This window comes from Acromyrmex echinatior, chromosome 2 (genome assembly GCF_024713525.1).
Source record: "Acromyrmex echinatior isolate Ae372 chromosome 2, ASM2471352v2, whole genome shotgun sequence".
Lineage (NCBI taxonomy): Eukaryota > Metazoa > Arthropoda > Insecta > Hymenoptera > Formicidae > Acromyrmex > Acromyrmex echinatior.
This window is the reverse complement of record NC_141853.1, coordinates 9,324,884-9,339,389: the sequence shown is the minus strand read 5'-3', so window position 1 is coordinate 9,339,389 and position 14,506 is coordinate 9,324,884. Positions and strand designations below refer to the sequence as shown.

General features: G+C 30.0%; 1 protein-coding gene across 8 annotated transcripts in view; it reads left to right on the top strand.

Moving 5' to 3' along the window:
- Syt7 (Synaptotagmin 7) overlaps positions 1–14,506 on the top strand; it is a 172,399-nt gene that overhangs the window by 106,004 nt on the left and 51,889 nt on the right. The window contains exon 1 of one of the 8 annotated variants that reach the window (XM_011059388.2): positions 14,177–14,503. The exons of 6 other annotated variants lie outside the window; for them this stretch is intronic. The gene's annotated coding sequence lies outside the window, so the exon portion shown is untranslated. Of the gene's footprint in view, positions 1–14,176; positions 14,504–14,506 lie in introns of those variants that run through there. One more of the 8 variants, XM_011059389.2, reaches the window with a different exon arrangement.

The following is a 14,506-nucleotide window of genomic DNA, read 5'->3' as shown; positions in this document are numbered from 1 at the left end:
GAAAATACAACAAATTATTGAGAACAAATCTTTGTGAATTAGCGACCCCATTTAGGATCGCTCTCTTTTATTTTATAAACTGCTTGTTCAATTTTTATGAAATTTGGCCAGTGAGGTAATTTGGTAATTTTTTATTCGAATCTGAGAAAAATTCAAAATAATAGTTTTAATATGATGGAATTTTAAATAGAATTTTAAAAAATAATATGATTATTATTATAAAACTCGATTTTGAAGTGTTTTTAATTAATAAAAATAATCAAGTTTCTAATTTCGCTTTATTTGAAGCTCATCAATGCTACATGAACAGTTAATATTGATTTCTAAACTGACTTTCAAACTTTTATTATGAATCCTGTGATACTAGATCCTCTTTCATGGAGGTTACTGTTCTTTTGAAATTCGATATTTTTGAGCGCCATTTAAATTCAGAGGCACCAAAAATCTTTTAAAACAAAATTTCACGATATCAGATTATTTGTTTGAAATTTAAATTACAAAATTTTAAGAACAGAATCGAATTCAGCGGCTCTGAAAATCTTTAAAACGCAAGATCTTCTATAAGTTATTTTGTTAGAAAGCTTCAGTCCTCAAAGGGTTAAGAAACGATTCTCTGTAGATTTCTCTCCATCATTTTTTAGAAACTGTTAAGGCCATTACTGTATCTCTGAATAATTCTATTATGCTTTTGTCTTTACTTTGCGATATATTATTCATTTGACAGTTATAAATTCGTATAGGCGATGCTGCGTATTACCCAGTTCAGGTATTTGTATAAATTGTATAGTAATCGATTTCAAAGATTCAAAAATGATTCCTATATGCACAGCAACCGGTGCACGAAGCGAGAATCAGAAATATGTCGTAAAAGTGTCTCGTGCCATCTGCGTGTTCTCAATTGTTTTGGATTATATGGCCACTACGAGTGCTCGATAAATCGCTATAAACGGTTATAAATTTTGTGGAACTAGCCTACCTCCTGTGGTCACATTTACTGCCAACAGCACACCTATTTAAAAAGCGATACTTCTAATGCTTGTAACATGCGGGTTGTTCATTACGAATGTTATCGTACTTTTACCAACTGCCCCTCTTTCATCTTTTATCCGTATAGACGACCACATTTCGCTTAATATATTTCTCTGGAATTTAATGCTCGAAGTATGTAATCTTTATAATTGTTCCATTATCTAAATGGAAAGTGAACTTCTTTTTTCAGTATAAAATGACTTTATGTCTGAAATTTCTGAAGTTAATATTATATTCCCCATTAGTTTATTATAAATTGATTTCTTTATTTGAAAATCATAAAATTTTTTGTTTTCAAATTGACGCTACATTTTATGTTTAACATATTTAGATTGTACATATGAAACTGAAAATTTTGCGGTTAAAAATGAATAAACCTTTACGTTTTAATCCGAGTTGGAACTATGTGGATTTCGCGTAATGGAGCTGGAGTTCGTGTAGTTTAGTGAACAAGCTTAAAACGACCTAGTGGAAAGCAGAGTTTGCTCCAAATTGATTTAGAATACATTCTTCTTGTCATCCACATTTTGACTGAACAGAGTATTGATTTCTGATACTTCATGATTCTATTGACGTTCGTACTTTTTGGAATCTAAATGAAATTTTGATCTATTCGTTATATTTAGAATCGTATTTTGATTATGTGTATCTTTAGACTTTACTTCCCATTATTCTCTATAAGATTTAATTCTGCTTATTCTCGATATACTGTGTAGACAGAGATTCAAATTGTCATGAGAATTATACGATTGTTCCTTGTTACAATTGATCTCAGCTATCTTATCCTGTTGTTGTATTACAAGAGTTTCTATTGTTAGTTTATGTCGAGTAATCGAACACTCCGATAGCTTCTCAGGTAAGAAGTACGAATTTCAAAGTCTCTCTTGATCAATACCTATTTCGACGATATGGTTACAATGTAACAATACGAAGTATTGACTATAATTTTAGAAACGGACGCCTATTGTTTCGTCGTTTGGTACTTCTCTTCCTTTCTTCTCTCTTCGTGCTTTATTCATTGTCATGAAATCTTGTATTTGTCGCGGTTTCGGACGTAGAACGGAAATAGAACTTTGTCATATATATAAAGATATATTTGCAAACTCTGTCAACTAACATTCTAGAATTTAAAATGCCATAATAAAAGTCCATAATATATAATATTTCTCAACACATTCTGTAAACGTGAAAACAAATGCTAATAATTCTCCTCGATTTTGAAGCGTTTTGAGTCATTTTATGGGCGATATTGGAGGGTGCATTTATATCTGTGGAATTTATCACTGCATTGTTTTTCTAAATATTTATCATGTACATATGTGATATGTAATATATGTACATTATAATATATGTTATATACATATAGTGATAGAGCGAAAAATAGATGATTTATATTTAGCGATGTTATTGCGTGCGGATACGTACGCACTCTTCAGATAATTGCGATTTTATCGGAGAGCCACGTTTGCAGAAATTCTGCTGCGTTTTATCCCGCTTACAAGAAACAAAAAGAAGATAAACGCGAGCTTCTTCCGATATATCTCGTCGTTTTATGCCCTACCTACACGGCTGCAAAATGGGTCTAAATCGACCCACGTTTGTTCAACGTTAAATGCACTTTTTATTTACACAACGATTTGCGAAACATATCATTTGCCATAACATGCGCTGTATTCGATGCTGTGGGATTTGAATTTAAAGTGCTCTAAAGAAAAGAGGAAAAAGATAAGGTGGAAATAATTAAATTACAAATTGTTACGCCAACATGCTTCTGAATACATTACTCTTATAACACACTCGGGTTAAATGTAAAAGTTCAACCGATATTTGTGTAGTTTTGGATAGAGTCATATATTTTCTCAGTCAAAGCATAGAAATATTGTATATGTTTGGAGGCATTCGCGGGCATCTTGCTTGTCGGCACTTGTAGTTATAGCTATTGCGTGGGTCCTTCTTCGCGAAATTACATTATCATATCATAAAAAAGGAAAAGAGAACTGACATCTCTACCTGAATAAAAGAACATTTCTATGCAGACCGTATGGCGATGGCGCAATCACGAAATGTATCCTGATTTACTTATTAAAATTTTCTTAATAAATTCTCATTTGTTTTTTTCAATGAGAATTTGACTGCATGTAGGACTTTTTCATAATTCAAAATATTAATCTTTTAATCATTTTATACTAATTTTTATCTATTTCTCGAAATTTTATATATAGCATACATCTATCTCTCGGAACGTATGACATACGTATCGAATAGTAAAAAGTTAAATACAAAATAACACATAAAAATTTTTCAATATTTGATCCATTTTTTTCAATATTTGATTTACGTAAATATTTGAAATTGAATAGAAAAAAAGTTTCCGTAATATTTGGGAAGATTGTAGAGAACATTTTATTTTTATTTGTGACTCAAAAACACTCAATATTTTAACGTGTATGATTTATATATCAGTGATGTTCAACTTGCAGCCCGCTTTGAATTTTTTGCAGCTCCATGGCTCATAGCCGGAAATCATATTTTCTATTTTGTATAAATGAAATAAATTATGCGAGATTGCAGAGAACCTGCAAGATTCTGCTTATTTCTAAAAATAATTTTCTGAAAATTTATGCTTTTAAAAAAGCATAATTTAGTATGATTAATCTCTGACGCGCAATTTTATAATAAAAAAATATTACAATTTCTAAAAATTGTAATCAGATATGTGTGTGGATTAAAATTTAATCATAATACAATCAGCAATTATTAGTTAAGGCAGCTTATGAACCATATATAATGCATTCATGGTATTTTTAAAATTTTAAATCAATGCAGTAACTAGAAGAAATTAATTTTCTAAAGTTATTAAAATGATGGCGTGCATTGACTGCAATAGAGATACAGAGAATAAAAAATATTTATTAATAAAATGAAAACACGAAAAAACTAAAAAGTTCATTTAGTCCCACGTTTTTTTCATGGTCGCAATATTATGCATTTTACTACGCTGTTACACGGAATATACATATATGTATGTATAAGCATTTTACGTAATGATAGCAATATGCGTTTAACGTCAGACGCATAATTATTTATGCAATTTATGCAACATGAAGTAAAATTTTTCTATGTAACATTTTTGAAATTTTTTTCACTTTTTACAAAGTAGAAAAATTGATTAATTTAATCTTATATGTAATTATTTCTTATACTTTAAATTATACTGTGTATGTATACATTTTTTTATTTGTTTACAAAATATTGAGAATTGATCAAAAATGATTGATTAGAAATTATTAAAAATCGACAGTTTTATTACAAAATAGAATCTGCGCCTTCTCTTTTTTCTACTTATCTTTTCAATCAAAAGTCACGAGATCGGAACTGCTTGAACTTGCATATCACATAAGTAAATGTTGTGTGTGTGTGTGTGTGTGTATATGTGTATATATAATATATTTTTTATTAGCAAAAGAGAGAGAGAGAGGGAGAGAGGTATCGAGAATAAATTTATATGGAGTAAACAATTTCGCGTCATGTCGAAGTGACTAACCATCGATAAGACACGAACATCACTCTCGCGTGACGCGATTAATTCTGCTTTATGGCCGAGTACCTCTTATTGACTCGAAGGGATCCATGGTTCCGCATAACCCTTTGCTTTCGCGTAACCGGTCAATGCAGTCTTTAAAAATAAACATCACCTTTATGCAATGTGCATTACCGCCTCAGCCATAGCGTAGATGATAAATTATCGCTTATGGTAAAGAGTTTTACGTAACGTTTGTCCGCCCTTATTCCCTCATTTTTTTATTATCGCGTTTAAAGATAATACCGGTAGAGATAAATCTCCGCACTGTGTCTGCTACTATTTCTCATTCCCGTCATGGCCTGGCCGTAAAATCGTAGAACCTGTCTTGGAAAGACTCATGTGATAAAGTTCACGTGTCGCGTCTGGAAACACGCAAATGCTCAGGATCCTGGATAAATATAACATTTCTCGACAGAGAAACAGGACGATGGAAATAAATTGTTTCCCCCTATATTTTTTACGTATTCTCGTTGCGTTCTCATCCGCCATCCTGATTAATAACACGATGAGAGAGGATGGAAAAGAGGCGCTATGATGACGACGTAGCGACCTGCCACAAGGCTTGTGAATGACAGGGGATACACGTATGTATGTGTATACACAAAGATATGTGTTTGCGAGTTTTATTTTTCTCCCAGAACGTCGTACTTCACGTAATACGTAAGACAGAAAATCAACACGATCAATACCGCGTTACAGTTATTATACGTATAAATATTGACTATTTTTCTCTCTCTCTTATACATGCAACAATTTCTGGATAAAAAAAAACTGCAGGTTTTTCCCAGTACATGATAATATTACAGCTATCATTACAAATTTTATGAAGATGGTATATCGTATTTTTAATTCTTTTAGTTGAAAGTACCAAGCTCAGCTTTGATATGAGTAGCTCGAATAAAATAGAAATAAATCTTAAATGAACGAAGAGATCACATACGTGGTTTTTTTTATTAATTTCTGATTTGTTTCCATTATATGCTGCATGCTTTCATTACGGATGCAGGGCCAATGATTAATAAGTAGAAATGGGATGAAGCATTCGGGCCGATATCAAGAGGGAAAATACGTTCTCTTGTAGAGACGGAACTAACATTTGTAACACTCGTTCGCTTTGAACATTCTCTTTCTCTTTGTCCATCTTCTGTTGTTTCATAAATTTTATAAAGTAAAACTTTGTCATATACAATTTCAAAGAAGATTCATCTTAATAATTTAAAACATTAATCCTCTCTTACCAGGAAAAAATAGAAAGAAGAATATCTTCTAAGTTAAAATTATATTTTTATATTAGAATAAAAAGATATAAAGTTATGAGAAAATTGGAATTTGAATTATAAAATTATAAGGAAACTGATATTAAACACAATTGCAATGTAATGACAAAATTATATTTATAATTGTAGTCAACGTCCTATTTTTTAAGGTAAAACTTTTTAAATGTTTTACGTGAAATAAAATATTTCGTAATTATGTACACAAAGATTCGGTACGAACATATTAAAATCATTGTACAGCATGTGAATGTATGTGAAATTTTAATATATTTCTTTAATATTTTATTGGTTTACAATATATACCTGAAGGATGTTATCACACCGTTGCACCATTGCTATAATAATATGTGTCTTTCACTACTAATTAGAACTGTAATTACGCGTTAACTATTATTATTCAACTATCTATTTTGAAAATGATACTCAATTCTGAAATGCTATGAATTTCAATCAGATGTGAAGTATCCATTGATATTATCGATTTTATCAAGAGTTTTGAAATAATTATTTTCTAATTAAACAGTTTCGTTATTGCGAATGACTGAAATTACAGGAAGATAATAGCTGAATCGTAGACATTCTTCGCGTTAATTGTAAAGAAAAAAGTAAAATATTAATGGACATTTTACTTTTAAACTAGGAATTTTAATATTCACTGCTCAAATATAGATTTTCATAAAATATCCCATTACTCTGATAATAATTATTATATCATAATTTGATCAAATTTTTTTTAAAATTAAAAGCGTATATTTCGGTTTGATATGCGAAATTTACAGAACATTTAGAAGAAGACGTAATGGAAGGAATAATAGATTTTAACCAATATAAACTGTATACTCTGTAGTATCTAATGTATCCGATTTCTGGTAGATTAAAATGTTTGTCCCTTATTCCTTGTTTCTTTCATTGTGTCTGAGCTCTTGCGTAGGAAATACGACACCTTCTGTTCATTTTTTTTTGTATTTTCTTTTCGTTTCTTAGACATAAGCTTCTCTTCCTTTTGCTAAGAAATTACGTTTGTTACCGAGTTATGGCGCTTCGAAGAATCGGTTCGACCATTGCACATAAGTCAAAATCTTCCTATCTAAGACCTAGTTACGTCCTCGTTCTACAAGCGAACGAGGTTAGAACATGTAGGTTTCCATTGAACGAATGTTTTTGTGTCGAAATTCAGTGTGCTCGACAAAACTGTATTGCTTTTACGAACATGTACAAGATGTCCTAGACCTACCGGTCCGTCTTTGACTGTAGATTCTTCGACCCACTTAATAATTTGAGATTTCCTTGTGTATTAAATTTGAATATGTCTTTTCTTTAAGAAAAGTTTCAGAGATGCTAAACAATTATCAATCGCATATTAAAATTTGCATTTACTAAAATTTTGAAAAGTTAATACTTTAGGAATCGAGCAACGAAAATGAGGAAATTTCTAGAAATATTTAATTATACATACATTTTTATCGTTATAAAGGATAAACTATAGCATAACTGAACGTGATTTCTAGTACAAAAATTAATTGAAAATACAAAATGAATTTTTTTCGTCCGAGATTTTTCAAGAAAATCAAGTTTGAAGATTGTGTTGAATGTGCTTACTCAATACGGTGTGTAGGAAGACGCTATTTAATGTTACTTTGTTACATACATGCACACGATTTTAGTTTAATAGCGGGAGTATTAAAGAAAATGTGACAAATAGTTAAATTTTATTTGTTTTATTAAAAGAGAAATTGCTCACAATAAAGTCTCGGACGAAAGAAGTTTATTCTGCACTTTCGTATATTTTTGTACAAGAAATCGGGTTATACTATGGATTTGTTTCCTTCCATACTTACACAATAAGAGTCAACTTTAAAAAGAATTAAAACTATGAATTATTTACTCTTATTGCTTTAATATTAAAAGTTATTTTAATCGATGGGTCGAAGCAACATGATTGAATTTAATATTACAATTATACGTTTCCTTTAAAAACAAATTAACGTTTTAATATATTTTGCAAATTACAAAAAAAATGAGATTGAAAATTTTTATTGACTTATATACTTTATATTATTATACAATAATTATATATAATAATTTTATATATAGATGGATAAAATTTTTCTATCTCGCTTTACTTTGGCACATTCGAAAATTTTTTGATAATTTGAAAATTATCTGGAAGCGCAAAACGCATATTGTTAAGATTTGAAAGCTTATTGTCATCTAAGAATCGATATAAAATCCGAAAATAAAATGAGATATTGAATTTATTATTGTAATATGGTTATAATATACCCTGAAAAGAATTGTTTGCAAAAACTTATTGCACAATAATAGTTGATCTCAGATGGGACAGACAATATAATTAAGTACATTATTTTTAATGTTGTCTTACAAATACGGAACAGATATAAGCAACATTGTATGTCCTCGAGATTTAATTAAGTGAAGAGCTCTCGTTATACTTGCAGTTTCAAAAATCTGCCGGTTATTCTCTTGATGATTAGTAATGTAATTTGAATTAGCGGACATTGCTTGTTGTCACGCATACGTTACCTCCCAATCCTGTAATTAACGTTAACTTTACGACCGTTGGAAATATCTTTCCGTTGTCATTTTTAATTCATATACGAGTACTAAGAAACAATTGCGAAATACTGAGAAAAACTGATTAATGTTAAATACCGACACCTGCGAGAGAAGAACCCGCTCCATTGCGACATAAGACTAATTTAAAAAAGTGTTAAATATAACTGAAGAAAAGCAATTAGAGAATTAGAATAATTTGAAAAATACGTTCTGGAGAATGGATAAATTATTTGTTGTAAAATACATCATTGCTATTATAATGTTATTGTTATTATCGAGCTTATATGGCGTACAACCATGGACGCTCGTCTGTCGGTAAATTAGAACAGTTCTTGTGCACCACATATAGTCGGTAAACTCCAACGAAATAGAGCTGCCATCGTTCGTCATAACCGATAATGTTCCTCGAGTAATGCCTGAACTCTTGGGATACGAGAATACGAGCAGGTTTACGCAGGTGATAACGATTTGGACTGATATTGCGACGTGTTTTTAGAGCAACAAGTGATTGAACAAATGATAGTATTTCCAGTAGAAGCAATGGGACAGTATTGTGAAATTCTTCATCGGAATCTTTTATAAAGACTCTAAGTCAATAACGAGTTTCATTTTAATATTGAATGCCTATTTTATTCTTATGCATAATATTATTATATAATAATAACAATAATAAATAACAAGAAATTAATTATAATTTTTTATCATTTAATTATTAATTATTATAATTATTTATATAATAACTAACTATTATACATACAACAGTAATAATAACAATAAAATGATTAAATTGAACATTATTTTATATATGCATGAATCAATTACAGTTGAGATTAAACATGTAATTCATTAAGAGTAGAATAATTAGATTTGTTTATGTTCTAAAGTGTGATCAATAAATTAAAATTAACATTAATGAATCATTTTGCTTTCTAATGTGGTGGCCAAAAAACAACCTATTTAATTAGTAAAATGGATTCAAATAAATTTAGGAGTTTTTAATCGGACATAGTTATGTATAACTAATTCTAAAACTTAGTTTCTCAACTCTCTATACGATTCTTTTTTTATTTTGACGTTTTAATTATCACTGAAATAAAATTTTGTTTTAACGAAGGATCACATTTCAAAGAATTGCGTCTGTTAAATACTCTTAATTATCGTTGGAAATAATCTGGGATTTTCTCTAATTCTGATAAAGGTAAATATTTTCTGAATAAAATAAAAAGCATCAAGATGACAGTTGATTTTACATTGCATAATTACCTCTTTCTAAAAATTGGATCCAATCTTTAGATTTATTCCCTTGTCATCATTATAGTGTAATTATATTGAGCTTAATATAGTTATCATAAATGCGTTGAAATTTGCTTATTCAGCAATGTAAGATATTTACAGAACGCTGACGTTTTATTTACGTCGAAAAGTCATTGTTCAGCGACGATAAAATAAATGTACAAGTTTGAAGACAAATACAAAGATATAGAGTATGAAGATCGAATATGTCGCTCTACTAAACGCGCGACCCAAATACCTCGTGGAAATAACCATCGAGATTTACACAGCATCCAAAATTAAAAACTAAAACTGAAGTTATGCCGTTTTGCTATTTCACAGTCAGCCTCCAGGCTTGCCTATCCTCTTCTCACGATGAAGAGGAACTGTCCAATACTCGGCGCAATATTTTCGTTGCATCGATTGTACGCAGAAATAATGGACATCCTTGAGCAACGAGAAATTTGTGTGCAGGATACAGCCAAATGTTGAAAGTCGGGATGAACGATACCGTTTTTCCGCGAAAATGTTATCGTAGAGACGTCATCAGAGAGCGATAAGTTAAATATCCTACCAAGTTATATACAAGTTCGATAATTTTAATGATCGTTATAACTTTCGCGTATATAAGTGAATACCACTTGACATTAATTTGTACAAAGTTGAAAACACTTAAGAAATTTTCATAAAGAGTAAAACGTGTAAAATTTGTGTATAATTTGTTAGACCAAATATTACTGTATATTTTCTGTTCTTTTAAAGCTCATTTTAAATGATCCACTTTACATTAAAATTCAAGGTAGAAATTTATTTGTAATTTTGTATACTGTGATTTTTATGCACATTTTTTTTATGTGTACTTTATATATTTTATGCATTTATACTCTGATTTTTTAAATGTTTTTTAAAATTATAAAATACTTAAAATTTATATATAAAATATCATAAATTTTAGATTTGATTTTACATTTAATTTTAATTTTTGAACGTTTTTGAATAATAGTAACAGGTAATAATATATAAACAGACAATAATAAAAATAAACAATAAACAAACAGTAGACAATAATATAAATAAACAATAGATAGTAATAAATAAAAGAAAAGGAAATTAATTTTAAATAATTGGGAAATTTTTATTAATATTGTGTATGTTGAATAAGTTTTTATACGGAAAGAAAGATTTTGCTGTAGTATCTAAAGTAGTATTTAGCTAAATACAATTTGGAAATAAAAATCTCAAGCATGATGGGTGCAAAATGTTTTGACATTCTAACAACCAGTTTAAACATCCTACCGAATTTTGATTGTCCAACAAATTATTTTCAATATCTAGCTTAATTTTTAAAAACTTTAACAGAACCATTCTTTCGTTTATTAAATCTACAATTGCCATCCAGAGCAAAATATTTTGTATAACTTGTATATATATATATATATATATATATATATATATATATATATATATATATATATATATATGTATACACACACACACACACAATCTCTTAAGCATGCTCTTTGAAAAAAAGAAATTGCAATGCAATTCAAATCTATATACTAGTTGAAACACAGTGTCGGAAATACAATGTTCCATTGTGAATTAGCGAATTAGCTATTTGACGTGCGAAAAGCGAGACAATAGCGTGTATCTATTCTCATCGTTTAGTAGAATGACAAGTGTAGCCGTCTGCTTCTCAATTTTATCTGTTCAAAGGGAAGGGAGTTCTCTCAACAAATATGTGTAATGTCAGATAGTCACGTTTAGAATTAGAAACGTTTCAGTTGTTAGACATATTATATCCTGACTTGAAACATTTCTCTCCACGGGGATACGCATGCGAACTACATTGTAATCTTCGTGCATAAAGCGCAGTCATGTTATAATTAATAATGCTGACGTAAACAATGGTGATGTTACTATATATAAATTACTCTCATTTTTATTCATCTGTTTAAAGTACATGTGTAAGGTTCAAAGATGTTGTTCGTCTACAAGCATGAAAAGTTCAAATGCAACTTTTTTTCAATGTTTAACAACGTGATCGACATTTTTCTTTCTCTTTTTCTCGTCGTATATAGCGCTTGTATGTTCTGATATCTCGTTACTTCAAATTTCGGTATGACAAATGAGAATGGCTTCTATAAACAACTCCTCTCTGGTTTAATCCACTGAAAAGAGAAAACGATCATCCGACAAGCAAACAGGGGGAGAACGACAAGTTATATTGCTTTATATCATGAAAATCCTCTCTAATCTGCATACTTAATTTACTTAAGGTCGTATATTTCATATCTCCTGTGTTTCGTATTTTTTACGTTTTACATATATAAAAAAACTCACTTTTTTCAAAAGCGATTCCGCGAACGAGTTTTGGAACGTTTGATGTACGTTTGCAATATAACTGTTTTAATTTTTAGACTTTATGGAAAAAGATTGTATTGATCATTTTTGTTGTGAATTGTTTACGTATGAATTTTATTTGGAAATATCAGAAACAAACGATAGCAGTTATAAAAATGATAAAAGAAAATAAATGAAAGATAAATATAAGTATGATCTGTATGATGCCCGCGCTAATTATAGCAGCTGAATTATTTAAAATTACGTAGTTTCAAATAGATGTCACGTATTTAGAAATTTCGATGTGTTTACTTTCAGAATACTTAAAATAAGAACGATATATATATATATTACTTTTCTAGTCCGGGTTACATTTTTCGTATTCTTGTCTTGCATTAAGGATTTATTAAGAATCACCTTTGCTATAATTTAAGTTATATACTGTATAAGTTTATGTTCAAAAATTTTAGTATATAATAATTTTAAAAATATTTTTGATATAAATTTTCTCTAAGGCGCTTTAAACTGATTTTAGACAATCGAACATATTTGTGTCTGAATACAGAATTGAATCTCTTTATATTTTTATGCGCAATATGAAAAACACATTTGCAAATAATGCGATATACATATATAAAAATATACATATATTAAAATATACACATACATCAAAATGTATGGCATATAAAATTATAAATAGAATTTTATGAAATCTGACGCGAATTATACAATCGTCTAAAGGAATTTTATATAGCGTCTTGGCATATAAGCCACGCTCGTTGAATTGCAATACATTGCATTCGTGAACCTCGTAAATATGAGGATAATTCTTCGGGATGTTGATCAAATTTTCGGTCGTTCCATCTTATCTTCAGGATATTCTATACTTTGAAGCTTTTATGATATTCTCATCATAATATGTATTACTTTTCTGAATATAAACGGATTTGACAGAGAATACGTAATTTAAGATGCTTAGAATGCATATTTTAGAATTATAACGATACTCGCATACATTATTACTATTATGTATATAAAGGTACATTCATATGTGTATAAGATAGCTTGAAAAATACATGTGTATACAGCTTATGTAAATTTGATTTTATCTATCTTTAGGTAAAGATAACTTTGCTGGAATATAATAACTTTTTTTTAAAGAAAGTTGTAATTATAAATAATATTTTATTTTTTTACATATAATTCAATATTTTCTTAAGGACAACTTAAGCACAATACTTTTTATTCAAAAAAATTATAATTATGAATATTAATTTAAATTATAATTATAAAATTCTAAGAAGTATTATAATTATAAATAATATTCTACTTTGGAAATAGTTTAATATTTTTTTTATTTTTAGATGAAGACATAAGTAGAGTAATTGTTATTTTGAATTTTAAAGGGGACATCAATTCTTTCTTGAACAAGATTTATTATAATTTATTACTTTACTATATTTTTTACTTCAAAATATAACATTGTTCAGTGCCTGTTAGCTTCTTTTAGAGTGGCTTTCTTATAAAGATTAAGAAATTAGAATTATAAATACACTTAGAATTATAATAATACACTGAATATTTTAGAAATCATTCAATATTTTTTAATCTTTAGATGAAAATAATTAACTGCTTAAATAAAATATCTTTTATTTAGAAACATGATTGTATAAATGACATTTTCTATTATTCTATATTTAGAAATACTTTCTCATTTGAAAACTTCAATTTCTATAATAATCGCGATTTTTGAAACCAATTTTCTTGGAATCTGAGAAACATTTTATAATAGAATATATAAGAGTTCTTCACTTATAAAAGGTATTAATTTCGGGGTTTTATTTGTGAAACTATAGGAAATTATTCTCTAAAACAAAAGTTTAAAATACGTGAGATCACTCTCACTAACTTTTAAGCATTAATACTCCATTCCTTCGAGATCTTCGAGGCTGTCTTTTCTCTCATCGTGGTTTCCCTCGACAGTGGTCGAGATTTCTTTCGCGAGCAGCGAGGTGGCGCCAACGTATCGAAAGCTCAAACCCCGAGGATCGACGCGTTGCAACTCCAGCTTAGGGGGTGGACGGGGAGGAGGGGGAGGGGGGCCGACACGAGAAGGAAAGCCTCAGTCAGTGATGCGACTTCGTTACGGTCAGACCGAAGCGACCTCACTCGCGCGCCGCCGTCGTACGCTTGTCAGGCGCAACAGGACGCGCGCTCGTCTGACTCGAGCCGAGCACGTTCTACTGTGATATGCGTGACGTATCCTGCCGCCGGGCTCTGCCTCCGTTACGGCCGCACGTCGGATCGTCGAGCAATCGCGCGGAAGTACGACGCTCGCGACCCGTACGACGGTAATTGGTGCGACGCTGCGATGCGACGCCGTGAAAACACCATGCCCGTGAGGAACGCAATCGGTGAAAAGGTA